This window comes from Rhinopithecus bieti, unplaced genomic scaffold, assembly GCF_001698545.2.
Source record: "Rhinopithecus bieti isolate Rb0 unplaced genomic scaffold, ASM169854v2 scaffold_15197, whole genome shotgun sequence".
NCBI lineage: Eukaryota > Metazoa > Chordata > Mammalia > Primates > Cercopithecidae > Rhinopithecus > Rhinopithecus bieti.
Genome location: NW_016808366.1, coordinates 280,441 through 294,377, shown reverse-complemented (window position 1 = coordinate 294,377; position 13,937 = coordinate 280,441). Strand labels below are relative to the sequence as shown.

The following is a 13,937-nucleotide window of genomic DNA, read 5'->3' as shown; positions in this document are numbered from 1 at the left end:
AGTGCTGGGATTATAGGCATGAGCCACTGCGCCTGGTCCCTTACTAGGTCTTTTCCAGAGAGTCTGACATCTTTTAAGGTCTGATAAGAGATGTTCACATCTATTCTCTGAAGCCAGGTACCTGGAGGCTTTATCTACATAATGAGAACCTTGGTTGCCACAACACCCCCGCTTACCTTAGCTCAAGCTGGCTTCACATCTTCAGGCACAGCTTAACTCTTTCAACTAATTGAAAACACGAAAAAATTTTCAATTCACCTTTGACCTGGAAGCCCTCTCCCACGCCCGCACGCTGCTTTGAGATGGGCCAAACCAACGTATACCTTACATGTATTGATATATGTCTTTGCCTGTAACTTCTATTTCTCTAAAATGTATACAATCAAGCTGTAGCCCGACCACCTTGGGCACATGTTCTCAGGACTGTCTGAGGCTGTGTCACAGGCCATGGTCCTTAACATTGGAGAAATAAACCTCTAAAATGATTGAGACCTATCTCATAGACTTTCTGGTTTACACAAGTTATATTAAAATGAACAGAATAGTTGGAATAGAAGGTACCCATATTTTGGTATGGGTTTATGTAAAGTTTTGGTAAATATGTTTTGAATTTAAAACTTGTTCTCCCAAGCCAAATTAACTTCACATTTGATTTGAGGTTTAATTTTTTTAAATTTTAATATTTATGTGTATATATTTATGGGGCACATGAGATATTTTGATAAAAGCATACAATGCATAATAATCACATCAGGGTAAATGGGGTATCCACATCAAGCATTTATCATTTATTTAACATTCCAGTTATACTCTTAGTTATTTTTAAATGTACAATCAACTATTGCTGACTGTAGTCACCCTGTTGTGCTATCAAATACTAGATCTTATTTATTTTATCTAACTATACTTTTGTACCCACTGGAAATCCCCATTTCCCACTCCTCCCACCCCCACTACCCTTCCTAGCCTCTGGTAACCATCATTCTACTCTCTATCTCCATGAGTTCTTTTGTTTTAATTTTTATCTCCCACAAATAAGTGAGAACATGCAAAATTTGTCCTTCTGTGCCTGGCTTATTTCACTGAAAATAATGTCCTCCAGTTCCATCTATGTTGTTGCAAATTGTTTTTTATGGCTGAATAGTACTCTGTTGTGTATATGTACCACATTTTCTTTATCCATTTATCTGTTGATGGACACTTAGATTGCATCTAAATTTGGTTACTGTGAATAGTGCTGCAATAAACATGGGAGAGCAGGTATCTTTTTGATATGTTGATTTCCTTTCTTTTAGGTATATACCTGGCTTGAAGTTTAATTTTTAAAAGTTCATTGACATCTGGTATTACAAGGCAATCTTCTGACAGAATAAGTTAAATTTCAATTAAAAAGGTGTTACTGCAGTAGCTAAAAACAATTGCAAGGCTACAAAATATTATTATGTTGCATCCTAAGCAGACCCAAACTTTTTTCTTATCCCTTAGGGTTCTCAGTAATCTGTAACATGTTGGATATCACTATGGAAACAAAGTACTTTTACTGTCATGATCAGTAGAAAGTGATCAGATGAAAGAATACAAGAAACACAAAAATGTGTAAGAAAAGAGCACAAGCCATAGGTAAAGATAACAGAGAAAAGCCTGAGGGCCTTGCCCATTTCGTGGATATGAATACAATGTGAATGATATGACATGTTTAGTCATTTTTGTTTATAATTCATTCCATTTTATGATGCTTTTAAGAAATTACTTTGAAGAGTGATGCCAATCTGATTCAGCTTTTGTAATCTTCATTTTGAGCAGGGCCATCAATATTTAATAATATTTCCAGGGGATTTTGTATTTGATAGGATTGCATAAAGCAAAGTTTAATCTGTGTGAAAACACGTTCAAAGGGACCAACGATATCTATTTTAACCTGGGGTTCCCAAAGTGTGCTCTGGGAACAACACTGGTGGTCTGGGAGCCTTCTCAAGGGATCACTGATGCCACTAGTGCTTTTTAAAATTCAGGCAAGAATAGTTGATTGACAATATTTAATAAAAATCATACATTACTGGTATTTTGTCAAAGACAGTTTTTTTTTTTTTTTAATAATAACATAAATGCTGGTGCTTGTTTTTTTTCCTAGCAGAAAGCCAAGCCAAAGCAGTTGATATGTTCAATGTGAGCCAAGGATATCTGACTTCCTTGAATGAATTATTAGTTGACAAATGAAAAAATTAAACATGTTGTGGTAATTTGAAAAAAATCCTCCTAATTCTTCACCCCTCCCTGTGTCCCACCTTTATCCATGCTCTCCCACTCTGACTCTGGGGGGTCACCCTTGTGATTTATTTTTGCTAATATGATATTAACAAATGTGACACAAAATAAGCTGGAAAAACACCTGAACTGGTAAACATACTCCAGCTAGCCTGCTGGAGATGAAAAACATACAGAGCAAAGCCAAGTCATCCTAGTTATTCCAACTGAGGCCACTCGAGATTGACCAGTTAGGTGTGCACGCCTTGAGTGAAGTCAGCCAAGCCTGCCCAGATCAGCTGAACTCTGCAGATTCATGAACTTAAATATGTGTATGTTTGTTTGCCACACTGAGGTTCAGTTTGTTGTTGTGCAGTATTATGGTGCCAATAGAAACTGATAATATGCCCTCCACTGTAAATTCCTTAGAATCAAAGAGTATTTGCCTGGTAGTTTAAGGAGCGGTCTGTTTTCTAGTGGTGTTTGTAAGAAGGACAAACATCTTGCTATTTTTGAAAACTATGTAGTTGTCTGGCATCACAAGAATGTCTGACCTGGGAAGAAAATGAAATCTATGAAATGCTATAAGATGTAAATTGGTAAAAAAAAAAAAAAAAAAAAAAAGATGGGGAACTGATATTATTAGAGGATTACAATTCATTACTGTTTTTCTTCCATATAATTTTAGCAGAACTGTTTTTAATACTTTTCATGTCAGGTCATCTTGTATTTACTTCTCTCACATTTTGAAATACTGGAAATAATAATAATTTATTCTATATTATTTAAAGTCTTATGGTTTTTTATTTTTGTTTTTTGAGACAGAGTCTCTCTCTGTGGCCCAGGCTGGAGTGCAGTGGCACGATCTCGGCTCACTGCAAGCTCCGCCTCCCAGGTTCACGCCATTCTCCTGTCTCAGCCTCCCGAGTAGCTGGGACTACAGGCACCCACCACCACACCCAACTAATTTTGTTTTTGTATTTTTAGTAGAGACGGGGTTTCACGGTGTTAGCCAGGATGGTCTTGATCTCCTGACCTCGTGATCCACCCCCCTCGGCCTCCCAAAGTGCTGGGATTACAGGGGTGAGCCACTGCGCCCAGCCTATTTAAAGTCTTAAAGTACCTTAAAAGTGATATGAGATGAAAACATTTTTATTCTAACTGTTCTTCTTTTGAAAAAAGCATACGTTTATTATCAGTGTAGTTAGGCTCAGGTTAGCAAGAAAATTTTTGGTGCATTCAGTGTGCCACGTGCTTTCCTGGGCACCAGGAATTAAAAGATGATTAAGACATAATCTTTGCCCTTAAAACTCTTAAAGATTAGTGAGGGAGGCCGGCCACCGTGGCTCACACCTGTAATCCCAGCACTTTGGGAGGCCGAGGTGGGCAGACCATCTGAGGTCAGGAGTTCAAGACCAGCCTGGCTAAAATGGTGAAACCCCTTTTCTACTAAAAATACAAAAAATTAGCTGGGCATAGTGGCGCGTGCCTGTAATCCTAGCTACTCAGGAGACCGAGGCAGGAGAATCGCTTGAACCTGGGAGGCGGAGGTTTCAGTGAGCTGAGATCGCGCCATTGCACTCCAGCTTGGCGAACATGAGTGAAACTCTGTCTTTAAAAAAAAAAAAAAAAAGAAAGAAAGAAAAAAGAAAAAGGTTAGTGAGGGAGACAAATATAAAACAGATAATATCTTGTGTTTTTGTTTGTTTGTTTGTTTGAGACAGGGTCTAGCTTTGTCGCCCAGGCTGGAGTATAGTGCCGCAATCTCAACTCACTGCAATCTCCGCCTCCCAGGCTCAAGCAATTCTTGTACCTCAGTCTTCTGAGTATCTGGAATTATAGGCGTGTGTCATCATGCCCAGCTAATTTTTTTTTTTTGTTTTTTGTTTTTTTTTTGTATTTTTTGTAGAGACAGGGTCTCACCATGTTGGCCAGGCTGGTCTTGAACTCCTGATCTAAAGTGATCTGCCCACCTCAGCCTCCCAAAGTGCAGGGATTACAGGCGTGAGCCACCACACTCAGCCAGATACTTTAAATATAAAGTGATTTGCACAAGGTTCTATGGAAGCACAGAGAATTATATGTTGTTTGGCCTGGATGTACCACAGAGGATGGTATGTGGCTGATGACTGAGCCCAGAATCACAGTCAAAGTGATAACCAAGGCAAGGAAGTTAGAAAGGATGTTTCAGGTCAGAGGAGACAGAATGAACACAAACCTGAAAGCATGAAGCCATATAGTGTGGTGTGGTGTGTTTCTTATTGCTAAAGAATGGATAATAAAATGGAACATAAGAGAAAATGACAATGGAGAAACAGATGGGGGCAGTCTAGGAAGGCTCATATGCATCCATGTTTAGGGAATGAGTAGAGCAGAAGGAGACCACGAAAAGGTTTGAGAAGAAATGGTCAGAATAGAGTGAGGAAGATCAAAAGAGAAGTGTCTTGAAAGCCAAAGGAGTCAAGATGATTAAGAAAATTAATGCCCCAGCGGCTTTGCCACCAGCCAAGCTCCCCTACAAGCTATTGTCCTCCTTTCTAGAATACACATCTAATCATGTCACTCTTCGGCTTCACACTTCCTGATAGAACACTCTTTCCTGCACCTGCCCTTTGCCTCACTCCTACTTATCCTTCACAAGGATAATCAGGGGAGGCATCACTCCCACAGCTCAGCCCTGCTTGGTGTGTAGGAACTATATTCTCTGGGAGCTGACTTTTGGAGAAGAACTGGAGCTATGCAAGAAAAAGAAAAGGCTAAGAAACTGAAATAATGTTATGAGGAGGGGACTAGAGCAGGACAATCCTGAGCCCTTGCAGAGATTGGGCACATGGATCCAGTAACTTCTGCCCCCACCCATTCAAAATATCTAGTGTCTATTGTAGGAGTTGATAGGAAAGGAGGTCATTTCTTTCTTGGTTAAGCGGGAGGGAAGAGAGTTGTACATCAGCTCATGTATACAGAAGAAATAGAGAACAGCAAGTTTTCCTGTTCCTTGGCCAACTGAAAACAAGATCTGATCCCCTAAAGGGATGGTGAGCAGGAAGAAGCTGAAGAGAGAATTTGTTGAATATAGGGTCTTGAAGACTCAGCACACACCTGTTATTTCAGTCGCAAATGACAGAAACTTGACTGAAACTAACTCAAGTTCAAAAGGAGTTATGTTACCGTATGTAATGGGAAGTCTACGGAGGAAATAGATTTCAGCAGTGAGATATGGGACATCTGAACATGTCAACAGGAATGTCTTGTCTCATGTCTCCATTCTGTTTCCTTTTCTCTTCTCTTCTCTTCTCTTCTCTTCTCTTCTCTTCTCTTCTCTTCTCTTCTCCTCTTCTCTTCTTCTCTTCTCTTCTCTTCTCTTCTCTTCTCTTCTCTTCTCTTCTCTTCTCTTTCTTTTTCTTACTCTGTCACCCAGGCTAGAGTGCAGTGGTGCGATCTCAGCTCACTGCAAACTCCACCTCCCGGGTTCAAGCGATTCTCGTGCCTCAGCCTCCCAAGCAATAGTAACTACAGGCACGCCCCATCACGTCCTGCTAATTTTTTTGATATGCTTAGTAGAGATGGGATTTTGCCATGTTGGCCAGGCTGGTCTTGAACTCCTGACCTCAGGTGATCCACCCGCCTTGGCCACCCAACGTCTGGGATTACAGGTGTGAGCCACCACACCTGGCCTCTATTCTGTTTCTTAAATACACTGATTTCATATATTGGGTACATCCCTGCTGGCAGCTCCAGGTTTCTATCCTGTTAAAATACATCCAAGTGGAAAGGGAGCCTTCCCTGTCATCCATACATCAAATATCATACAATGACTCTTTCAGCCTTGTTTGGGTTATGTGCCCTTTTTCAGGCAAATTGCTTTGGACAGGAGGAAAGATATCACTGCTGGACAGGCCAGGGTTAAGGTCATATTATCAAAATTGTGGAGGTGCAGTTCTCCAGCGGTTGGGTTGGGAGACAGATGCTAGGAAGATGAAATACAGGCGCCCGCCACTTCGCCCGGCTAGTTTTTGTATTTTTTTTTAGTAGAGACGGGGTTTCACCGTGTTAGCCAGGATGGTCTCGATCTCCTGACCTCGTCATCCGCCCGTCTCGGCCTCCCAAAGTGCTGGGATTACAGGCTTGAGCCACCGCGCCCGGCCTCAATAGACATTTTCTACTGATTTGTTTTCCAGATTAATGAATCTTTTTTCAGTTAATCTGCTGTTAAAGCTATCTTTTGCAGTCTTAATTTTAGTTATGGGACTTTAATTAGAATCTCTAATTGATTTTTTAAATGTATTTTCATCCTCTGATGAAATTTCCTATCTTGTCATGTATTTTCTTGAATACATTAATAGCTATTTTAAAGTCTGTATCAACTAACATCAGTATCTGGATGCTTGTCAGTCTGTTTCTTTTATTTTTTTAGTTTAAACAAATTTTTATTACACAAAGTTGTCACATAATTGGGTATTTTCCTATTTTGTATACAATTCTTATTCTCTACAGAAAGGCTGCTTAACTTTTCATCTGGTGATAGTAAGCACTACAATTCTGACTTATAGAATAGTAAAAATACCTCTGTGATTTAAGTTGAAAGAAGTACATTGGTACATGGTGGTTGCACCCAATATCAGGAATGCACAAATGTCCTTTTATTCAAAAATACAAAATAAATTATCTGTAGGCATGGACAATGGCAGCAGTAACCCATTATATATTGTCAACTGAAACCAGTAACTGATGGTTATAGTGATTTTCTTAAACATCAGCCTTCAGTCATTTTCTCCAACTGACTTCTCTGAAGTTATTGGTGAGGAACACTGCCTTGAGCTTCCTGTTGCAGTTCATTAATAAAGCACTATTCTAGGAATAAGAACATCTCACTTCCCGTTCCACCCACTGCGCCCATTCCGGGGTTCTTCCCTTCTTTAGGAATTTCTATAACTACAACTTACGATGTAGTTAACAGAGAGTCCACCCCATTAGCACCCAGTAAAGCAGTTCTCACAACCTTTGTTGGGTCAATTTTTCCTTTTTCCACCATATTCATAACATAGCATCATCACCAACTTCTGAGAAACTGCATAATTTTCTCAACTATCAAAAATCCTTCAACACCTGCATGCTTAGCAAGAGTAACTGCAGGATTTTTGAGTGTTCTTTTAATAACTTCTATACCAATTTTTAAATCTTCATTAGCTGGAGTTAATGAATCCAAGGCTCGAATGCCCTGGAGCAGGGCACAACCCTCTGCCAGAACAATGCCTTCTTCAACAGCAGCTCTTACAGCATTAAGGGCATCCATAACTCTTTCATTCATTTACTTTAACATCACCTGTCCCACCAGCCTTCAGCAGTGCTACTCCATCTGAAAGTTTTGCCAGACATACATTCAGTTTTTCCTTTTCATATTCACTAATTTCATATTCACTAACTGCTCAACGATTACTTGAATACATTTTTTAATTTGAGCCGTAAAAGAAAAAACCTTTTCCTTTTAAAAGCATAGCATCATATTTGGTCAAAATGACCTCTCCATTTTTTTCTAAGTTACGAGGCTAAATAGCTTCAAGATTGAGGGCTAACCCCTCTTCACTAACCACTAGACCACCGGTAGCAATAGCTATATCTTCACATTGGTTCTTTCTGTTGTCACCAAAATCTGGAGCTTTGACTGCTATGATCTGAAGACCAACTTTTAGCTTATTAAAAATGAGTGTACTTAGAGGTTCTCTATCAACATCTTTAGCAATTATGACCAAGGACTTACAGTGAGGATTGGCAATTTCAAGAGCATGTACAGTGGTCTGGACACTAGAAATTTTCATTTCATTCAATACCACATAGGTATCCTGGAATTCACATTTCTAACCTTTTAATGTATTAATGAAGTATGGAGAAATATAGCCTCAATCAAACTTTATGCCTTTAATAATTTCTAATTCATCATTCAGTGTTTTTGCATCCTTTACTGTGATGACACCCTTTCTTCCAATCTTTTATTTGCATCAGAAATGATGTTGCCAATTTCTTTGTCTCCATTTGCAGAAATCATAGCAACCTGAGCAATTTCTTCAGGGGTTGTCACAGTTCAGACAGCTTCTTAAGTTCAGCAATTACAGCATCAACAGCTAACATCACACTTCTGATTTCCACAGGATTAGCACTTTTGCTAATCTTTTCAAAGCCTTCCTTGGCAAAAGAGCATGCCAGTACAATAGCACTGGTGATGGCCTCTCCAGCTTCATCATTTGTGTTATTAGCAACATCTTGAACAAGTTTAACTCCAATATTTTTATGTTTATCCTTTACATCAATTGACTTTGCAACAGTCACACCATCTTTTGTTACTTTAGAACTTCCCCAGTTGATCAATCATTGTTTTTGTCCCTACTGTAACAGCTACAGCATCTGCTAAAAAGTCTACACCTTGAAGCAATAAGTCTTGGAAATCTGCACCAAATTTTACATCTCTAGCAAAATCCTAAGTGAGATAAGGGGCTAGTACCCTAGACACTGGTCTCATCTGGCAAAAGACTGTGGGTAATTGAAGCATTTCTGTGGGATGACAGTGGGGCGTGGGTGCGGTGAGGCAGGTCATCAGTGGCGAGTGAGGGATGAGTCTATTTCCATGTTTTTTATTAAATGGCTGAAATTATGCATTTTACACTATGGAAGTTCTTTCTAGATAATGCTGTTTTCCTCTTGAGAAGTATTTTTTTGTTTTGTTTTGTTTTTAGTTTGTGAGACACAGAGTAGGAACATATCATCTTCATCTGGTAAGGACTCCATGTGATTTAGAATTGGATTTCAGCCCTTTCATTTCTTATTTGCCTTATTGAAATTCTGGGGTATATACCAGGAATTCTTTACGCTGGCAAATCCTGAAGACTAATTTTAACTCACTAGCACCAAGAGATGCCAATAGCTCAGCTTCAGTCCTCAACCTGACAGTATTCACTTTCCTCTTGGTTCTCCTCTTCTTGGCCTGTGCTGCTTCTGTATCAGTGAAAACCTAAGGGAAATAGAGAAGGGGAATGTTGGGTTGGCTTCAGTGAATTTTCTTTCTCTCAGTGATCTTGGTTCCACAATTCCTGGTTACACTGGTGGCTCTCTGATGCCTTCAGACAATTTAACTTTGTTTTGTTTTTGTGTTATATTAGCCGTTCTAGTTGTTCTCAGCTAGAGGATTGATTGGCCACAAATCTGTCATAGCCAGTAGGAAGAGACCCATCCATTCCCTTTGATTCTGTCTCTGACTCCAGCCAATGCCTGCTTTCAAGGACCAGAACACTTTTACTTACTTTTGATTGATCAAAACCTCTTTAATTCTGGTGACAGAGTTTTTCGAACACTCTTTATCTCCTCCCCTTGTCCAAGGCAAGCCCTTCTCTGGAGGATCATCACAAGAAAACCAAAGAGAAAGATGACCCTGCATTCTAGGGTCAAGTGAACTGTTTCTACAAAATCCTTAAGTCCTCAAACCCAGTCATTTTAATTATTAATTATTTTTAATTTTGTATTAATTTCATTTTCTGATTACTTTTACTAATAATATTTACACTGGGAATGATCAATTTGGGGAAAACGTCCATTAAGTTTCTCCATATTTGTAAGATTTTTCCACAGACTAATATCTGCCTTGATGTATTTCTCTTCCAAGCTCACATCCTTTTGATGCTGGGTATCACTGGACACATTCAAATTGCAATATGACATTGATCTCTGCTCCTTTGGTTACGACATTGGGTGAGTCAGCACAATGGGAGGTAGAATGATTCTTGGAAGCCACCCCTATACCATAACACATAGCCATAATTAACTGTAAACATAAATGAATGTGAACCACACAAGTACACCTCAGTAAATCAAAACAGCCCAAATTAGCTTACCCAAACCCTTAGCTAGGTCCTGTGGCCACTCCAACTCTATCTGACAGGAGGGGAAGTGCAATGAAGGAAAAATTACAGTAGAAACAGACAGCTGTTTTGACTGATTATGGTTAAAATGTATTTGCAGATTTTACAGAAACATGTTACTATGAGAACATACTGCCCAGGCCCTTCCCAGGGCCTTACAGGGGCCATGAAGCTTAAACTTCATTAGCTTCAGGGTAAATCTACCTTGTATTTAAATATTATTAAAGACCACCCCCTTCAAAGAGTTAACTAATTTAGAATGTGGGCTCTGAAATAATCATGGACCAAGAAAAGAGGGCTAGGTCTTTTCCCTTTATATAAATTCATACATATGGTCTTGGAGAGATTCAGTACCACATCAACTCCCTTCCCCTAATAGTCTTATATCAATAGGACTTCCCAAGGGGAGGAACAAAAGAGCAATAGTTATTCCCCAAATCCTTTCTCTCTTTCCCTCCAAGTCTTCAGTCCAATCCACTTGTAATATTATTTAATACTTTGCCTCTTTAACCTTAAATGGAACTAACATTCATCAAATACCTATTACCTGTCAGACGCTGTTACCCAGTATCTTCACATTATTGCCAGATAATTAGGGCAACAATTCCTGAGGATATAATGAAAGTATAGTTGCAATGAGTCGATTCCAGTCACTGTAGATGGGAGATCATTACTTATGTACATATTTATGTTTCATATATTAATCTACAGGTTATATTTAAAGTATAAGGATTTATATAAATTTTCTAGAATAAGATTCTATCGGCTGTGTTTATGTCTTTATATAAAATTTAACTCTTAAAATAGGATTTTTCTTGGGGGTATGTGTGAAAGTGATTAAGAATCATTTATTTGGCAAAAGTTGGTGGAGATCAGTTTGTTGTTTGTTTCCCAACACCTGCATTAACATCCATGTGCACACAGTTTTTTTTTTAAGCAAATTCAAATAAGGAAGGAGCAAGATAAAATCCTAGATTTATCTATCACACGACTATAATAACTATTGTACTGTATATACAGCAAATACATAAGTTGGCTCTAAATGTTTTCTGATACTGCACATTTGTTTTCTTAAGATCCATAAAATGCTGATGAGTGAAATACGGCTTTTCATTTGTTGACTCAACAACCAGAAAACTAATTAGGGCTAGAGGCACATGCATTCATCAACTTAGAACCCTGTCAAACCCTGAAAGGTCTGAGGCAGTAGTAGCTAAATTGATGTTAGGAATATGTGAATTCTTCTTTTTTAGGAAAAATAAGATCTCAAAACATTTCTTGGACATGGAAATTGCTTAGAACATATTTAATGCTTTAAGTGCAAATATTGAAAATGTGAGCCCTTTCAATTACCAGGGAGGAGACATGGTATCTAGCTGGGACCAGAGTGGCGCCTCTGCTGACGTCAGGTCAGCCATGGTGTGGGGCAAGGTCCTTCACCATGCCTGGCACCACTAGATTGCCAGGCAGCAATGAACTGTGATTAAAATCAAGAAATCAGGACTCACATTTTCATTGGAAAAAGGCTGAAAACTCACTTCAGATATAGAGATGGTGCTAAAATGTGACCATTTCTATGCCCCTCAGATATTCTGTACCCACAGAATATTTTCCCTCCATTCTTTCCTACATCAGTCAGAAGATGGATGAACCACCTATGGCACCAGAAAAAGCAGCAGCTGAAGGCACAGAGCCCTTCACCCTAGTCTTCCCTGAACAGGAAACCTCAAAAACACTTGTCATTTGATAGAGTTGATGTCACAAATGTCAATCATTACTAAGTAATGCTTATTGCATTCCTGGAGTTGCTCTAGATGCTACAAATCATCTCTTACTACTGGTACAACTGAGAATTGCCAGTCACTTCCTTCTTCATGTAGGTATCTTATGTTTCCAAATTGTACCAAGAAGTAATTGTTCTGATATGTGGAGGCAGCCCTCCCCACAAGTGTTTTGCTGCCCAGTACAAAAGGTAGTTGTTTTTTCCCCCAAATCTATGCATACCTCTCTCATTTCTTATGCCATTTTTTTTTTTTTTTGGCCAGGAAATTATACAACCCAAGGTCAGTGTTGCTTTCAAAGATAATGATAGCTGCCATCTATTGAGCAGCTATTGTTTTGTCTAACCATTATAAAAACACTGCAAAGCAAGGAATCCTTTTCCCATTTTGAGACAAGGAAATGGAAGTTCAGAGAAGTCAAGCATCTTGAGCAAGGCTACGAAGTAAGAAATAAGTCCAGGATTCCAAGCCCAGTTTGTTTGAACTCAGAGTCTATGAGATGGATAGATGGATATATATTGTGGGGGAAACAAACAAACAAACCTGGAATTAGAAATGACACCAAATTCTGATAAGTAACTCCCCTGTACCTTGCCTCTCCAGGATAAGCATCTCAAGTTGCTACAATCCTTCTTTCTATGACATAGTTAGACATGTCCTCATCACTCTGGTCACTGTCTTTTAGACCTACTTGAGTTTGTCAAAGGCCCTGTTCAGGCCAAAACAAAACACAGTGCTCCAACTGCCTCTAACCAGTGCAAAAAAGACCAGAACCCCTGGCTTCTCTTGGGAGGGATACTGCTGAGAAATAAAGGTCAAATTTAAAGCACAGTTCTATATGTGTGATGGTTCCCAATGCATAGTAGTGCTTGTACTTTCATCACTGCAGCCAGCTCTGGTGCTAATGCTTAGAACCTTGACCATGTTCTTCTCATATGGCAGCTGCATTCAACACAACTCTGTGGTCTTTCTCAATAGAGTGATCACTCAGATGTGTCTTTCTGCAGCCCCCACCCTTGTGTAGTTCATTGAGAGGGACACACCAGTCGTTCAAAGGCTCTGGCTTACACTGCCTTTGTCTGCTCTGGGCTGTGCACTTTCTGATTATCTTGCAGGATCACTTATTCACACTGAAGAGGCAGCTATTAAAATTGAAATCCAAAAGGGGCAGAGAAGAATGAGGCTTATAATATTCATCCCATTTCTCCAGTTCTGCTGTTTTTATTTCACTTTACCCTTAGACTTTTGACTTCAATATGGTGTTATTTTCTATTACAATACTCCACTGTTTCTGTGGTCATTATTATATTTGTTTCTCCCAAACCAAAGATGGAGGTGGAAGAATTAAATTCCTTTGTCACAAGTGTAGCAGAGGCACTGTGTCCATAACACGCCCATGTTAATGCCTCTCTTTCCATAAAGATCCAACTTGTATCCTGCTCTCCATAGAACCTCTTCTGATCGCCCCCAGCCCCTGGTAATTTCTCCTTCTTCCAGCTTCTGTGTGCGATACTGCAAGATACTGGAGGGATCTTTGTCTGGAAAATTACACCTCTGTCATACTGGATTCTTGCATGCTACCTTTGTTTGGGTTAGTGCTGACATTTTTAGAAGGCTGGGATCCTCTGAATCATCAGCACCTGGGGCTTCAGTACAGTAACCTTCAAGGTTGTGGCAACAACAAACGTCCTCAGCCCCGCTGCTCCTAGCAGAAGGTGTCTTAGCACAAACAGGTGATGCTTTAAGTTCACGGATAAAGTTTGGTGAGTGCCAATAATAAACAAAGGAGTGGAAACTGAAAGGGATGAACAATTCCAGAGACAAGACTTCGGGATCTTATCACGATGGTAACCCTTTGGGAACTGGGAACTGGATCAATATTCTGGGATCCTGGGATCTCTGTAAAACAAAACAAAACAAACAAAAACAAAACAAAAACTCAGAAAACAAAGCAATATCTGCTTTACTGGATATGGAGAAAATTTATCTAGTAATTGCCTAGTAA

The 13,937-nt window shown here is 39.4% G+C and overlaps 1 pseudogene; it reads right to left on the bottom strand.

Annotated features, from left to right (window-relative positions):
* Positions 1–7,090: 7,090 nt before the first annotated feature.
* On the bottom strand, positions 7,091–8,788 carry LOC108538476 (60 kDa heat shock protein, mitochondrial pseudogene; annotated as a pseudogene).
* Positions 8,789–13,937: the final 5,149 nt, after the last annotated feature.